This window comes from Mobula hypostoma, chromosome 5 (assembly GCF_963921235.1).
Source record: "Mobula hypostoma chromosome 5, sMobHyp1.1, whole genome shotgun sequence".
Classification (NCBI taxonomy): domain Eukaryota; kingdom Metazoa; phylum Chordata; class Chondrichthyes; order Myliobatiformes; family Myliobatidae; genus Mobula; species Mobula hypostoma.
In genome coordinates, this window is record NC_086101.1 from 155,262,467 (window position 1) to 155,275,639 (window position 13,173).

General features: G+C 42.3%; 1 long non-coding RNA gene across 2 annotated transcripts in view; it reads left to right on the forward strand.

Annotated features, from left to right (window-relative positions):
* LOC134346320 (uncharacterized) overlaps positions 1 to 12,286 on the forward strand; it is a 58,320-nt gene extending 46,034 nt beyond the window's left edge. Inside the window, exons 3-6 of one of the 2 annotated variants that reach the window (XR_010017905.1) lie at positions 3,432 to 3,505; positions 4,166 to 4,335; positions 10,935 to 10,999; positions 11,508 to 12,286. This is a non-coding gene — a long non-coding RNA (uncharacterized LOC134346320). Of the gene's footprint in view, positions 1 to 3,431; positions 3,506 to 4,165; positions 4,336 to 10,934 lie in introns of both variants that reach the window. The other variant, XR_010017904.1, reaches the window with a different exon arrangement.
* The last annotated feature ends 887 nt before the right edge of the window (positions 12,287 to 13,173 follow it).

Sequence of the window (13,173 nt, forward strand, 5' to 3'; positions counted from 1 at the left end):
AAGTATTCAGGGAGTAAAGAAGGGGCTTAGGATCAGAGGGGTAGAGCCAACCTGCCGGCCATCTGATAGTAAGTCCAAGATCCATCTGCACAAGACGAGGTGAAGGCAAAGGTCTCTGAGCTTCTCGTTGAGCCTGGAGAGAATTATGGTGTTGAATGCTTAACTGCAGTCCAAGAACAGCACTCTCACATAAGCATCCTTCTTCTCCAGATGTGTAAGGATCGTGTGTAGAGCTGTGGCTAATGTGTCATCTGTTGATTGGTTGTGTCAGTAGGCAAATTATAGGGTTCCAGTTTGGGTAGTAGCATGCTGCAGATGTAATCCTTGACTAGCCTCTCAAAGCTTTTGCTTATTATTGACATGAGTGTGACAGGACACCAGTCATTCAGGCCGAGACCCTTCGTCAGGACTAGCTGAAGGAAGAGTTAGTAAGAGATTTGAAAGTGGAAGGGGGAGAGGGTGATCCAAAATGATAGGAGAAGACGGCAGGGGGAGGGATGGAGCCAAGAGCTGGACAGGTGATTGGCAAAAGGGATACGAGAGGATCATGGGACAGGAGGCCCAGGGAGAAAGACGGGGGTGGGGGGTACCCAGAGGATGGGCAAGGGGTATAGTCAGAGGGACAGAGGGAGAAAAAGGAGAGTGAGAGAAAGAATGTGTGTATAAAAATAAATAACGAATGGGGTACAAGGGGGAGGTGGGACATTAGCTGAAGTTAGAGAAGTCAATGTTCATGCCATCAGGTTGCAGGCTACCCAGACGGAATATAAGGTGTTGTTCCTCCAACCTGAGTGTGACTTCATCTTTACAGTAGAGGAGGCCGTGGATAGACATGTCAGAATGGGAATGGGATGTAGAATTAAAAGTGTGGCCACTGGGAGATCCTGCTTTCTCTGGCGGACAGAGCGTAGATGTTCAGCAAAGCGGTCTCCCAGTATGCGTCGGGTCTCGCCAATATATAAAAGGCCACATCGGGAGCACCAGACGCAGTATATCACCCCAGCCGACTCACAGGTGAAGTGTCGCCTCACCTGGAAGGACTGTCTGGGGCCCTGAATGGTGGTAAGGGAGGAAGTGTAAGGGCATGTGTAGCACTTGTTCCACTTACAAGGATAAGTGTGAGGAGGGACACCAGTGGGGAGGGATGGGGGGGACAAATGGACAAGGGAGTTGCATAGGGAGCGATCCCTGCGGAAAGCGGGGGAGGGGGGGAGGGAAAGATGTGTTTAGTGGTTGGATCCCGTTGGAGGTGGCGGAAGTTACGGAGAATAATATGTTGGACTCGGAAGCTGGTGGGGTGGTAGGTTAGGACAAGGGGAACCCTATTCCTAGTGGAGTGGCGGGAGGATGGAGTGAGAGCAGATGTATGTGAAATGAAGGAGATGCGTTTGAGAGCAGAGTTGATGGTGGAGGAAGGGAAGCCCCTTTCTTTAAAAAAGGAGGACATCTCCCTCGTCCTGGAATGAAAAGCCTCATCCTGAAAGCAGATGCGGCGGAGACGGAGGAATTGCGAGAAGGGGATGGCATTTTTGCAAGAGAGAGGGTGAGAAGAGGAGTAGTCCAGATAGCTGTGAGAGTCAGTAGGCTTATAGTAGACATCAGGGGATAAGCTGTCTCCAGAGACAGGGACAGAAAGATCTAGAAAGGGGAGGGAGGTGTCGGAAATGGACCAGGTAAACTTGAGGGCAGGGTGAAAGTTGGAGGCAAAGTTAATAAAGTCAACGAGCTCAGCATGCGTGCAGGAAGCAGCGCCAATGCAGTGTCAATGTAGTGAAGGAAAAGTGGGGGACAGTTACCAGAATAGGTACGGAACATAGATTGTTCCACAAAGCCAACAGTTTGGAGGAAGTGGGAGGAGGCAAAGGAGAAATTATCAAGAGTGAGGACTAATTCCGCTAGACGGAGCAGAGTGGTGGTAGAGGGGAACTGATTAGGTCTGGAATCCAAAAAGAAGCGGAGAGCTTTGAGACCTTCCTGATGGGGGATGGAAGTATATAGGGACTGGACATCCATGGTGAAAATAAAGCGGCGGGGGCCAGGGAAATTCAAATCATTGAAAAGTTTCAGCGCGTGAGAAGTGTCACGAACATAGGTAGGAAGGGATTGAACAAGGGGGATAAAACTGTGTCAAGGTATGCACAAACAAGTTCGGCGGGGCAGTAGCAAGCTAAGCCAATAGGTCTGCCAGGACAGGCAGGTTTGTTGATCCTGGGTAGGAGGTAGAAACGGGAAGTGTGAGGTGTGGAAACTATAAGGTTGGTAGCAGTGGATGGGAAATCCCCTGAGCGGATAAAGTCTGTGATGGTGTGGGAGACAATGGCCTGGTGCTCCTTAGTGGGGTCATGATCGAGGGGTAAATAAGAGGAGGTATCCGCGAGTTGTCGCTATGCTTTCGCAAGGTGGAGGTCAGTACACCAGACGACAACAGCACCCCCCTTGTCGGCAGGTTTAATAGTAAGGTTAGGATTAGTGCGGAGGGAGTGGAGAGCAGAGCATTCCGAAGGAGTGAGATTGGAATGGGAACAAGGTGCGGTGAAGTCGAGATGGTTGATGTCCCGTCGGCAGTTAGCAATAAAGAGATCCAGAGCAGGCAGAAGACCAGAGCAGGATGTCCATGAAGAAGAGGAGGGTTGAAGACGGGAGAAGGGGTCATCGGTGGGGGTGGAAGAGTCCTTGCCGAAGAAGTAGGCTCAGAGATGGAGACGGCGGAAGAAGAGTTCCGCATCATGGTGAACACTAAAGCCAGGGATTGATTAAGAACAAGAATGAGAGGGTTAAAACAGAGCCAAGGCTGAGCAACGTAGATCAGGGTGAAGAGGGCTGGTAAATAAATGAATATTCACTTTGTGCTCCATTACATTTAAAGGGCAGCTGTGATTCCTTAGTAAGGTGAATTGGTAACAATGAAATATACATTGCTGTTACTGAAGTTCAATATAATGTAGCACTTCAGATGTAAAAACATAGATTAGCTATAACAAGTATACAGATGAATAAAGTAAGATGAAATACACATAACCCATAGTCTATTTAAATGGCAGAACAGGCTCAAAAAACTACTTTAATACCATTATTTTGATTATGGGTCCTCATTAAATAACGATTATCGGTAGAGTTCATTGTATAATTAAAGTATAAAAGATTTGCAGAGAAAAGAATAGAAATACTTTGCATTTCTACAGTTGGATGCCTTATTTGAATGAGTTGTCTTCTCCTTGTGCTGTTGTGATTAACAGAGATGCTTTAGATGATTTGTAACGTACAGAACCTGCACTTCCAAAGGTAGGTATTTAACCAAGCTTGAGGCTCAGACAATAATCCTTGGGGTTTAAGCAGACCTTTCTGTGTTGTTGGCAGTCAACTGAAAAATTATTCATTCACTCCTGTTGCCAGAAACTCATGAATTCTGCCTCTATCCCTGTCTCCCATAGGTTGAACTTGGTCCTTGACTGAGTGCAATGAACCATTACAGAAGCTATATTGATCCATAATTTGTCACTCTGAGGTAAATGTGCCCATTGATATAATAGATTGTCTTTTAATTGTTTCATTTCAGCTGTACATGTATGGAGGGTCTAATGATTGGGACCATAACAGTAAAAGGTTTGTTCACCTCCAGCAGAAATATTCCTCTACGTTTTTAACTGTATACACACTACATAAGATTAACATCATAAATAAATACTGCAACTAAATATAAAAGCATGTACCCTATTAAAATAACATTCCGAAAGTGTATTGAATTATTGTTTTAAAAAAGTCAGTGCTGAGAATAAACAATTATATCCTTGCCATCAATACTCCACTTAAATGTCAAGACATTTGAAAATAATTTTGATCTTTGTGCTTTTTTCTTTTTATACCCCAAAAATATCCTTGTCTTCTTTTCATATATACTGTATATGTTAAGAAAAGTGACATTTGCAAAAGGAAAACAGAAGAATAAAGAGATCACAAACTAGGGACAAATGTAATCTCTGTACGATTCTGATGAAGCACAGCTGGGGACACTGATATTGAAATAGTAGTATGAAATAATGTGGGAATAGTCATTCAGCATCTTTTTTATATAATGGCATAATTTATAAATTTGGAAGTTTTAAGAGGATTTAATCCAAAAGAGGAACCTTGGGATTACCATTTCTTTGTTCCATCTGCACTCTAGATCACAACAATCGGTCCCGACTGTGCCTACAAGCTGTGGGGATCTGAGATAAAACAGGCTTGACCTGAGTCCTGGTGTCTGGGTCAGTATTTTCCTCCAGTAAGATATGAACATATGCACCACCATTTTCCAGATGACTGAGGTTAAAGACATGATTTGAAATGCCCAAGGTAAGAATGTCTATCATTCTGCACACAATAATTTCTCACTTGTTTGTGATTCCAAGTGCACATAATTGAGTTTTGTATCCAAAGTGGGTGGATAAGAGTGAATTTGGTTAGCAGGGTTATAGCTCCCCATTTTATTCTTACATTCCCTCAAAGGGTTTGTGCAAGGCTGAGCCGGCATTTAATTGTTCCTCCCTAATTGCCCTTGAGAAGATGGTGATGAGCCACCTTCTTAAACAGCCACAGTCCATGCGATTTAGGTGTACCCACAAAGCTGGTGCATTTTACAATTCCTGGTTATGCAACCACTGCTGCCAGGCAGAACATTTCTGAATAGAACTGAAAATGGATGGGGGTCACCTGTCTTGTAAACACACCGCCCAGAGGAAGGCAATGGCAAACCACATATGTAGAAAAATTTTGCAAAGAATAATGGTGGTGACCATGATCACCTATGTCACTGATGATGCTGAAGTCCTGGTGTGTTGCAGGTTGCACTGCAAACTACTGCTAATGTGTGTTATTGGTGGAGGGAGTGAATGGTGTTATTGGCTAAGGGAGTGACAGCTGGCTTCCATGTCCTGTAATGGCTGAGCTTCTTCAGTGTTGTTGAAGATGTACTCAACCAGGGGATGGGAGAATATCTTATCATGCTTCTGGCTTGCTTTTTGTAGATGTTGGACAAACTTTGAGTAATTGGGAGGCGAATTACTCATCGCAGGATTCCTACCCTTTGACCTTCTCTTGTAGCTACATTTTGCAATGTTCATGCAATCCATATTGTTACTTTTTGGTGCAAGAGGTACCTACTGTGGAGGACAACCTCAGTTTCTCTTTGTCCATCTGGTGCTCTGTGCTCTTACAGGGTGGAAAGAGCGCTTCAAGTGGAACAGAATACTGGAATGTTTTAGATGGGAAATGAAGTGGATTAATAGAGGTGAGATACCTGCAATTGTTCTGCTGAGCAGAGTGATGCAAAGAAGTTATAGAGAGGAATCTGAATAAGATGCAGCGCTGATGTTCAGCCCTACAAGTCAGTGCCAACTTCTTACATAAGCAGTAGCTGCCAATTTACATAAATCCTAAACAAATCCCACACTGCATTCAACTTCTCAGATTCTCCCACTCATCCAAACACTAGGGTCATTCTACAGCAGCTAATTAAACTACATCTCACATGTCTTTGGGGTGTGGGAGAAAAACAGAACACTTAGGGGAACCCACGCAGTCAGGAGGAAAACACTGATACTCCTCACAGATAGCACCAGAGATCAGGACTGAATCTGGGTCTCTTAAGCAGTGAGGTAGTGTCTGAATTGGCTGGTCCACTGTACTATAAAGAGTAAGCCCCAAAGTGTATACGAGGACTTCAATGATTCAGTTCCCTTCTGCGGCTTCTTTCAGCCACTCTTTTTTTCACTTGCAGTCTCCTCATCCCCGTGACCACGTGAAAGGTAACAATATCTTAATAGGACCATTATCATATCCAGACTTAGGAGGACATTAGAAGACACATGAGCCTCTAGTGAAAGACCTGGACTTTCAGAAGCATCCAGAAGACAGGAAAACGGAGAGTTTGAAAGATCTGGTTTCAGAAAAGGATAGGGTTTAGGGCATTGAGGACACAAATACCATTGTGATCTAGGTGATCAAGAATTTAAAGAAGTACAGATATGTTGGAGATGTATAGGCAGTAGGAAGTTACAGAGCAAGGGGGAAGTGAGGAAACTGAGTGATTTTAAAACCAAATTGTGATGTCATTTTTCTGGAACAGAGAACATAAGGAAATATGAGATGGATTAGGCCACTTGGTCGCTCAGTATGGTCATGGCTCATGGCCTTTTCCATATTAGTTCTCTTCAGCTGCCAGTTCCATGATCTTTCAAAAAGTAACCTCCTTGCTCTTTACATTCTCACAATAAACTAGTATCAGAACCTTCTAGGGTAGAGTATTTCATAGATTCACCACTCCATATGAGAATATATTCCTTTGTACCTCAGTTTTAAATGACAGACCTGCTCCGAAAATCTTATTCAAGATTCATTATCTCATTCAAGATTTTCTCACTAAATAAAGCATTCAATATCTATGCGTCGTGTGCCTTCAAGGTCCTATATAACATAATACGATCATTCCTCTTTCATCTAAATTACAAAGAATATACGTCTACCTTCAGTAGTTTGTGACAGGACAGCCTTCTCATCTCTGCTTTTAGCTACAGGCATCTGTCTTCGCCGACTACTAATGCCAGCTTTTCCTCACTTAAATATGGTGAGAAAAACTGTGACTAGTACTCTAGCTGTGACCTCAATAATTCACTGTACAACAATAGAAATGCATAAACACAAGAGATCCTGAAAATCTTGGACAACACGCACAAAATGCTGGAGGAACTCCACAGGTTGTTCAGAATCTATGGAAATAGATGAACAGTCCACTTTTTAGGCCGAAACACTTCACCATGACTGGAAAAAAAAGAGGGAAGATGCAGAATAAGAAAGTGGGGGATGGGAAGGAGAACAATCAAGATGGTGATGTGTAGTTAGGTGGGTGGGAAGGGGGAACTTAAGTGAAAAGCTGGGAGGTAGTAGGTGGAAAAGGCAAAGGTCCGGAGAAGAACAAATCTGAAAGAAGAGGAGAGTGGACCATAGGAGAAAAGGAAGGAGGAGAGACACCAGGGGGAGGTGGTTGGCAGGTAAGAGAAGAAGTAGGTTCAGTGAGGAATTGAAGAAGAAGAAAATGGAAGGGGGGAAATTACCACAAGCTGGAGAAATTGATGTTCTTGCCATCAGGCTGGAGATGACCTAGACGGAATATGATCGGTAGCTCCTCTAACCTGAGGGTGGTTCATTGTGACAGAAGGGGAGGCCAAGGACCAACATGTTGATACAAGTATTCGGATAAGAATGGAAATAGTTCACCACCAGGAAATTCTGTTTTTGGCGGATGGAGCACAGGTGCTCATCGAAGCAGTCCCACAATCTATGTCAGGTCCTACCAATGTAGAGCAGGCTGCATTGGGTGTACCAAATACAGTGGATGACACCAAAAGATTCATAAGTTCAGCGTTGCCTCACCTGGAATGACTGTTTGGTGCCCTGAATGGAGGCCAAGGAGGAGGTGAATGGGCCGGTGTAGCACTTTTTTACCATTTGCAGGGATAAATGACAGGAGGGAGATCAGTGGGAAGGGATGAATGAAAAAGGGAATCATGGATGGATTGATCCCTGTAGAAAGTGGCGGTGGGGGAATAAAGATGTGCTTGGTGATAGGATCCTATTGAAGATGGTAGAAGTTATGGAGAATGGTGTGTTGGATGCAGAGACTCATAGGTAAAGACAAGAAGATCTCTATTTCTGTTAAGGCATTGGGAAGATGGAGTGAGTATAGATGTACAGGAAATGGAGGAGTCATGGGTGAGGGCAATATCACTGGTAGAGGAAGAGAAAACTTATTCTTTGAGAAGAAGGACATACCTGATGTCCTGGAAAGGATACCCTCATCCTGGGAACAGATGCAGCGGAGACAAAGAAACTGAGAAAAGATGATGTTATTTATACTGGAGACAGGGTAGGAAGAGGTATAATCAAGATAGCTGTGGGTCTTGGAGGGTTTATACGAGATATCAATAGACAGTTTACTTCCAGAGATGGAAACAGAAAGATCAAGAAAGGTGAGACAGGTGTCAGAAATGAATGAATTGAATTTAAGGGCAAGGTGGCAGCTGAAGGCAAAGTTGATGAAATTGATGAGCTCAGCATGGGTGTAAGAAACATCACCAATGCAGCGCAGAAAGACTTCGGGAGCATTACCAGAGAAGTATGGGAACATGGACTCTTCCACGTAGCCAGTGAAAAGGCAGGCATAGCTGGGCTCATGTGGGTGTCCCTGGCTACAATTTGAGTTTGGAGAAAATTGGAGGAGTTGAAAAATAAATTGTTGAGGGTGAGGACCACTTCTGCCAGACAGATGAAGGTAATGATGGAGTCTTTAGTTAAGAAAGAATTGGAGAGCTTTAAGGCCTTCTTGATTGGAGATAGAAATGTACAGGGACTGGACAAATATGGTGAAAATGAGGTGATCAGGGCCAGAGAATTTAAAGTGTTGAGGAGATAGGAGGTGAAACACCACACATGCAGCTGGGAAGGGGCTGAACCAAATGGGGATAAAACAGAGTTGAGGTAGACAGACTTGAGTGCAATGGGGCAGGAGTCCCTTTCTATAGGGAAGAAAAGGTCCCTCATTTTAAATTGCAATACTCTTGCAGGAAAGTTCAAAATGCTATTTGCATTCCTAACTACTTGCTGTCCCTGCCTGCTAACTTACTGTGATTCATGCTCCAGGGATACAGATCCCTCTGATTTACAAAATTTTTCCATTTAGGTAATATCTGCCTTTAGTGTTGTTTGCTCTTCCCAAACTGCATCACCTCTTGCTTTCCTATATTAACCTATATTTATCGAGTCTTGAGTCATTCACTCAACCCATTTACGTAAAGCTGTAGAGTTCAAATGTTCTCACTGCAACATCACTTTACAACTACTTCCATGTCATTGGCTAATATGAATATCTCAGAGTGTGCTCCCTCCTCTAGTTCAGAAATACATCATTAATTAATGGGCCAAGATCTGATCCTTGATCTAGCATCCTGAAAAAACCTGTTTAATACTGATGTCTGCTTTTTATGAATCAATCAAACCTTCCCTCTACAGTATGTTAAACACACTTTCTTCAATAGCATGAACCCTTAACTCTATTCTACCACTTTTCTCTGGCACCTTGTCAAATATAATGTCCTGAATTAACTCAAGACAACCTTGGGTGCTTCAAGACTCTACTGTTGTTGCTGAGTAATTGTTTCCGGATCTCAAGTGTCATATGTGAAATGTTTTTTTCAAAAGTGTTGCTGAATTTGAGTAATGTTCATTGCTGTTATGTCTGCTCAATCTAATTAATTATGAAATCAAGAAAATAATGGGCCGTTAAATGTTGACAGTTCTGAGGTGAAGCAGGGAAGCTCAGTGCTCTGCTCAGTATCTGAAGTGGAAATCCTCAGCTGACACGTGGGTTCTTGCAATCAGAATCAGGTTTAATATCAATAAGATTAAAAGAGTGCAAAGAAAATTTACAAAGGTGTGGTTCGGATTTGAGAACCTGATTTATAGGGAAAGGCTGAATAGGTTAAGGCTTTATTTCTTAAAGCATTGGACAAAGGGTTGAGATTTGAAAGAAGTATACAAATTATGAAGCATTTTGATCAGGTAAATGCAAGCAGGTAAGTTCTGGTGAGGTTAGGTAAGACTGTCTTGGATTAAGGTGAAAACTCAGAAGTTTAAAAAGAACATAAGAGGAAACTTCTTCACTCAGAGGTAGTGGATGCAGGTTCAATTTAAACCTTTAAGAGAAGTTTGGATAGGTACATGGAAGGGAGGTGTATGCAGGGCTATTGTCCAAATGGGACTAGACCGATTAATAGTTCTGACACAGTGATGTCAAGAAAACAACCTCTCCCCCATTGTCGCAAAAACAAAGGAGCCGGTTGTGGACTAGAGGAGGAATAGAGACAGGCTAATTCCCAATGACATCAATGGATCTGGGGTTGAGAGGGTGAACAGTTTTAAGTTCCTTGGCATACATATCATCGAGGATCTCATGTAGTCTGTTCATAATGGCTGTGTGGTGAAAAAAGCACAACAGTGCCTCTTTCACCTCAGATGGTTGAAGAAGTTTAGCATGAGTCCCCAGATCCTAAGGACTTTCTACAGGGGCACAAATGAGAACCTCTTGACTGGCTGCATCATTGCCTGGTATGGGAACTGTAATGCCCTCAGTTGCAGGACTCTGCAGAGAGTGGTGTGTACAGCACAGTGCACTGTAGATGTGAACTTCTTACTATTCAAGACATTTACAGAAACAGGTGGCTAAAAAGGGCCCGAAGGATCATTGGGGACCTGAGTCACCCCAACCACAAACTGTTCCAGCTCTAATATCCGGGAAACTGTACCGCAGCATAAAAGCCAGGACCAACAGGCTCCTGGGCTGCTTCTTCCACTAGGCCATCAGACTGATTAATTCACACTGATGCAATTGTATTTCTATGTTATATTGACTGTCCTGTTATACATACTATTTATCACAAATTACAATAAATGGCACATTGCATATTTAGATGGAGATGTAACGTAAAGATTTTTACTCCTCAGGTATGTGAAGGATGTAAGGAGTAAAGTCAATTCAATTCAAAAATTGAGATGATTCAGTTTGGAATGACCCAGTAGCTCATCCATTTTTCCAGCACTGGCAGTGGGACCATCCAGCCATATGTTTAATTGTGCAAAATTAGTGGAGCCATTTAAATGAAGAATTTTCAAAATTGGACAGAGACAAATATTTGAAGAACTGAAGATTATGGGAAACTGGCAGAGAAGGGAAGTTTAGGACAGTGTAGATCAGCCAATGAATGGTGAGGCAAGTAGGTGGTTTGATTGGTCTACTTCTGCTCCTATTTTCTTACCCCTTGTTTGGTGGTGCTGCTACTGAATCAGATTTACATGGTAATTTATGTCAAAATTTGCTTAACCATGCATCCTTTTTTTTTTAGGAGTAATACAGACATCCAATCGCATAAACTGGACTAGGTCACTCAGACTTCAAGTTCAAGTTTAAGTGAGTTCTGCAATATCTCACACCAACATGAGCATGTTGTACCACTTCTTTCCCAGATACACCTTGACACTATGATTCTGCATGGAACATCAAAAATGTGCAAAGCTGGGAGCTACATTTTTCAGTAAATCTTTTCCATCTTTCAGCCAACTTTTCATGGATTTTAAATACAGGCCTTATGGCAGAACTGATTTATGTAATTTTCCTAGCACAATCATCATCTACATAAATAGCCTGTACCCGTTTTACCAACTTTTTTATTCTCTGCCAGCTTTTGAGCTGCCTTCACATGTTTTCTTGGTTGGAATGAATAGATCCATGCTGTGTCCTAAAGTGATCTTACTGAAAGGGATAAAAGAATTAGCCTCACTCAGGGTTTTTGTTGCTAATGGTTCCCCAGTGACTGATGCTGAAAACTCCACACATCATATGGGTTTGAACTGTAATGCCATTTGCTGTAAAGCAGCTTGCTAATGATTTCTCCATTCTCATGTCACTATTTAATCAGGGCAAAGCAGCGGAAATTATCCTTGAAGGGCCTACCTGGAGTCATTATCTTCAAAACATGAGATATTTGGACAATTTTGTTCGAAGAGTAGACTCAGAATTCCAATAATGCTCAAAGTTTGCAGCCGATTGTACCAGTGAAACTATAAAATCCTAATGCTTGGGTGTTTTTGAAGTATTGCAAAAGCAAGATTATTCTCATGCCTTTGGTAAGTTGTGGAGCTGATCAAAGCTGGCTTCAAATATTGCGCTGCATGGTAATAACAGATGTGATCTTAAGAATGGTTCTGAATTAAATCTGGAGTCATAAGTCAAAGAATCAATAGAATTGGATGAAGGCCAGGGGAAGGCATTAATATGGAGGCAGAGCAAGAAGAAGAAAGGACAGATTCTTGAGAAGTTCTGGATTAACGAGATTCAGGGGTGAAGCAGAGTCATTTATTTAAGATATGGCATTTATTGAAGAGGCACACTTTGTTGTAGAGAGAGAGAAGGAGGATGAGGTGAAATGGATCACTCTTTAAAAGAATTGCCAGTCGCATGATAAGAGTCCTTCAGTATTCTGAGATCATAGTGATTCAAACCTGGATGATATACTAAACACTTAGTGCAACTGAGCATTATGCTTAACTTTCGTCATTCAATTCTATTGATTTTAATACTATCAAATTTTAGAAGTAAACTCCAGTGAAGCTTCCACTATATGACATTTTGAGCCTTAATGAGTAAGGATGATTCTCCACTCTCTGAAGATGAAATTGAAAAGCCACCAGCAGTACATTTCCAAGATATAAAATTTGTTTAGTAATGTAATCCATGAGAATCGCTTTCTAGATTTCTAAGGTACTGACAAATAAATCAATAAAATGTTGATTTTGACTTGTACGGTGACAATGACCAACTCAAAATTGAATTTCAGTGCTGAAAAATAACACTAAAATTACCACAACACCATAAGGAAACTTATATCACAGCTTACGTGGGTCAAATATGACTTGGGACACAGGCTAACATTTACAGGATTCCCTGTGAATGCAGAGCAGTGTATATCACCCAGACAGGACACATGGTGGAAACCCACATTAAGGAGCACAGGAGGTGTATCCATTCGGGTTACTTGGGGAAATCAGTAGTAGCAGAACAAAGCATTCGCAATGGCCATAGGATTGACTTCAACAGTGCAAAACAACTGTGTCGCACCAATGGCTTTTGGGACCCCCAGGTGAAGGAAGCCATTGAAATAAAACTAGAGTAAAAGAATTTTAACAACGATGAAGGTCTCACTCTAAGAAAAAAACTGGAATGCAATTGTAAACAAGCTGGGAACCTGATTATAAACACAAAATAATCTGCAGATGCTGGGGTCAAAGTAACACTCACAACACGCTGGAGGAACTCAGCAGGTCAGGCAGCATCCATGGAAAAGATTGGTTGACGTTTCGGGCCGGAACCCTTCGTCAGGACTGTAGAGGGAAGGGGCAGAGGCCCTATAAAGAAGGTGGGGGGAGGGTGGGAAGGAGAAGGCTGTAATTGATTTACTTACTTATTTATTATTATTATTATTATTTTATTTCATTTGTTATTTTTTTCTATATTATGTATTGCATTGAACTGCTGCTGCTAAGTTAACAAATTTCACGTCACATGCCGGTGTTAATAAACTTGAT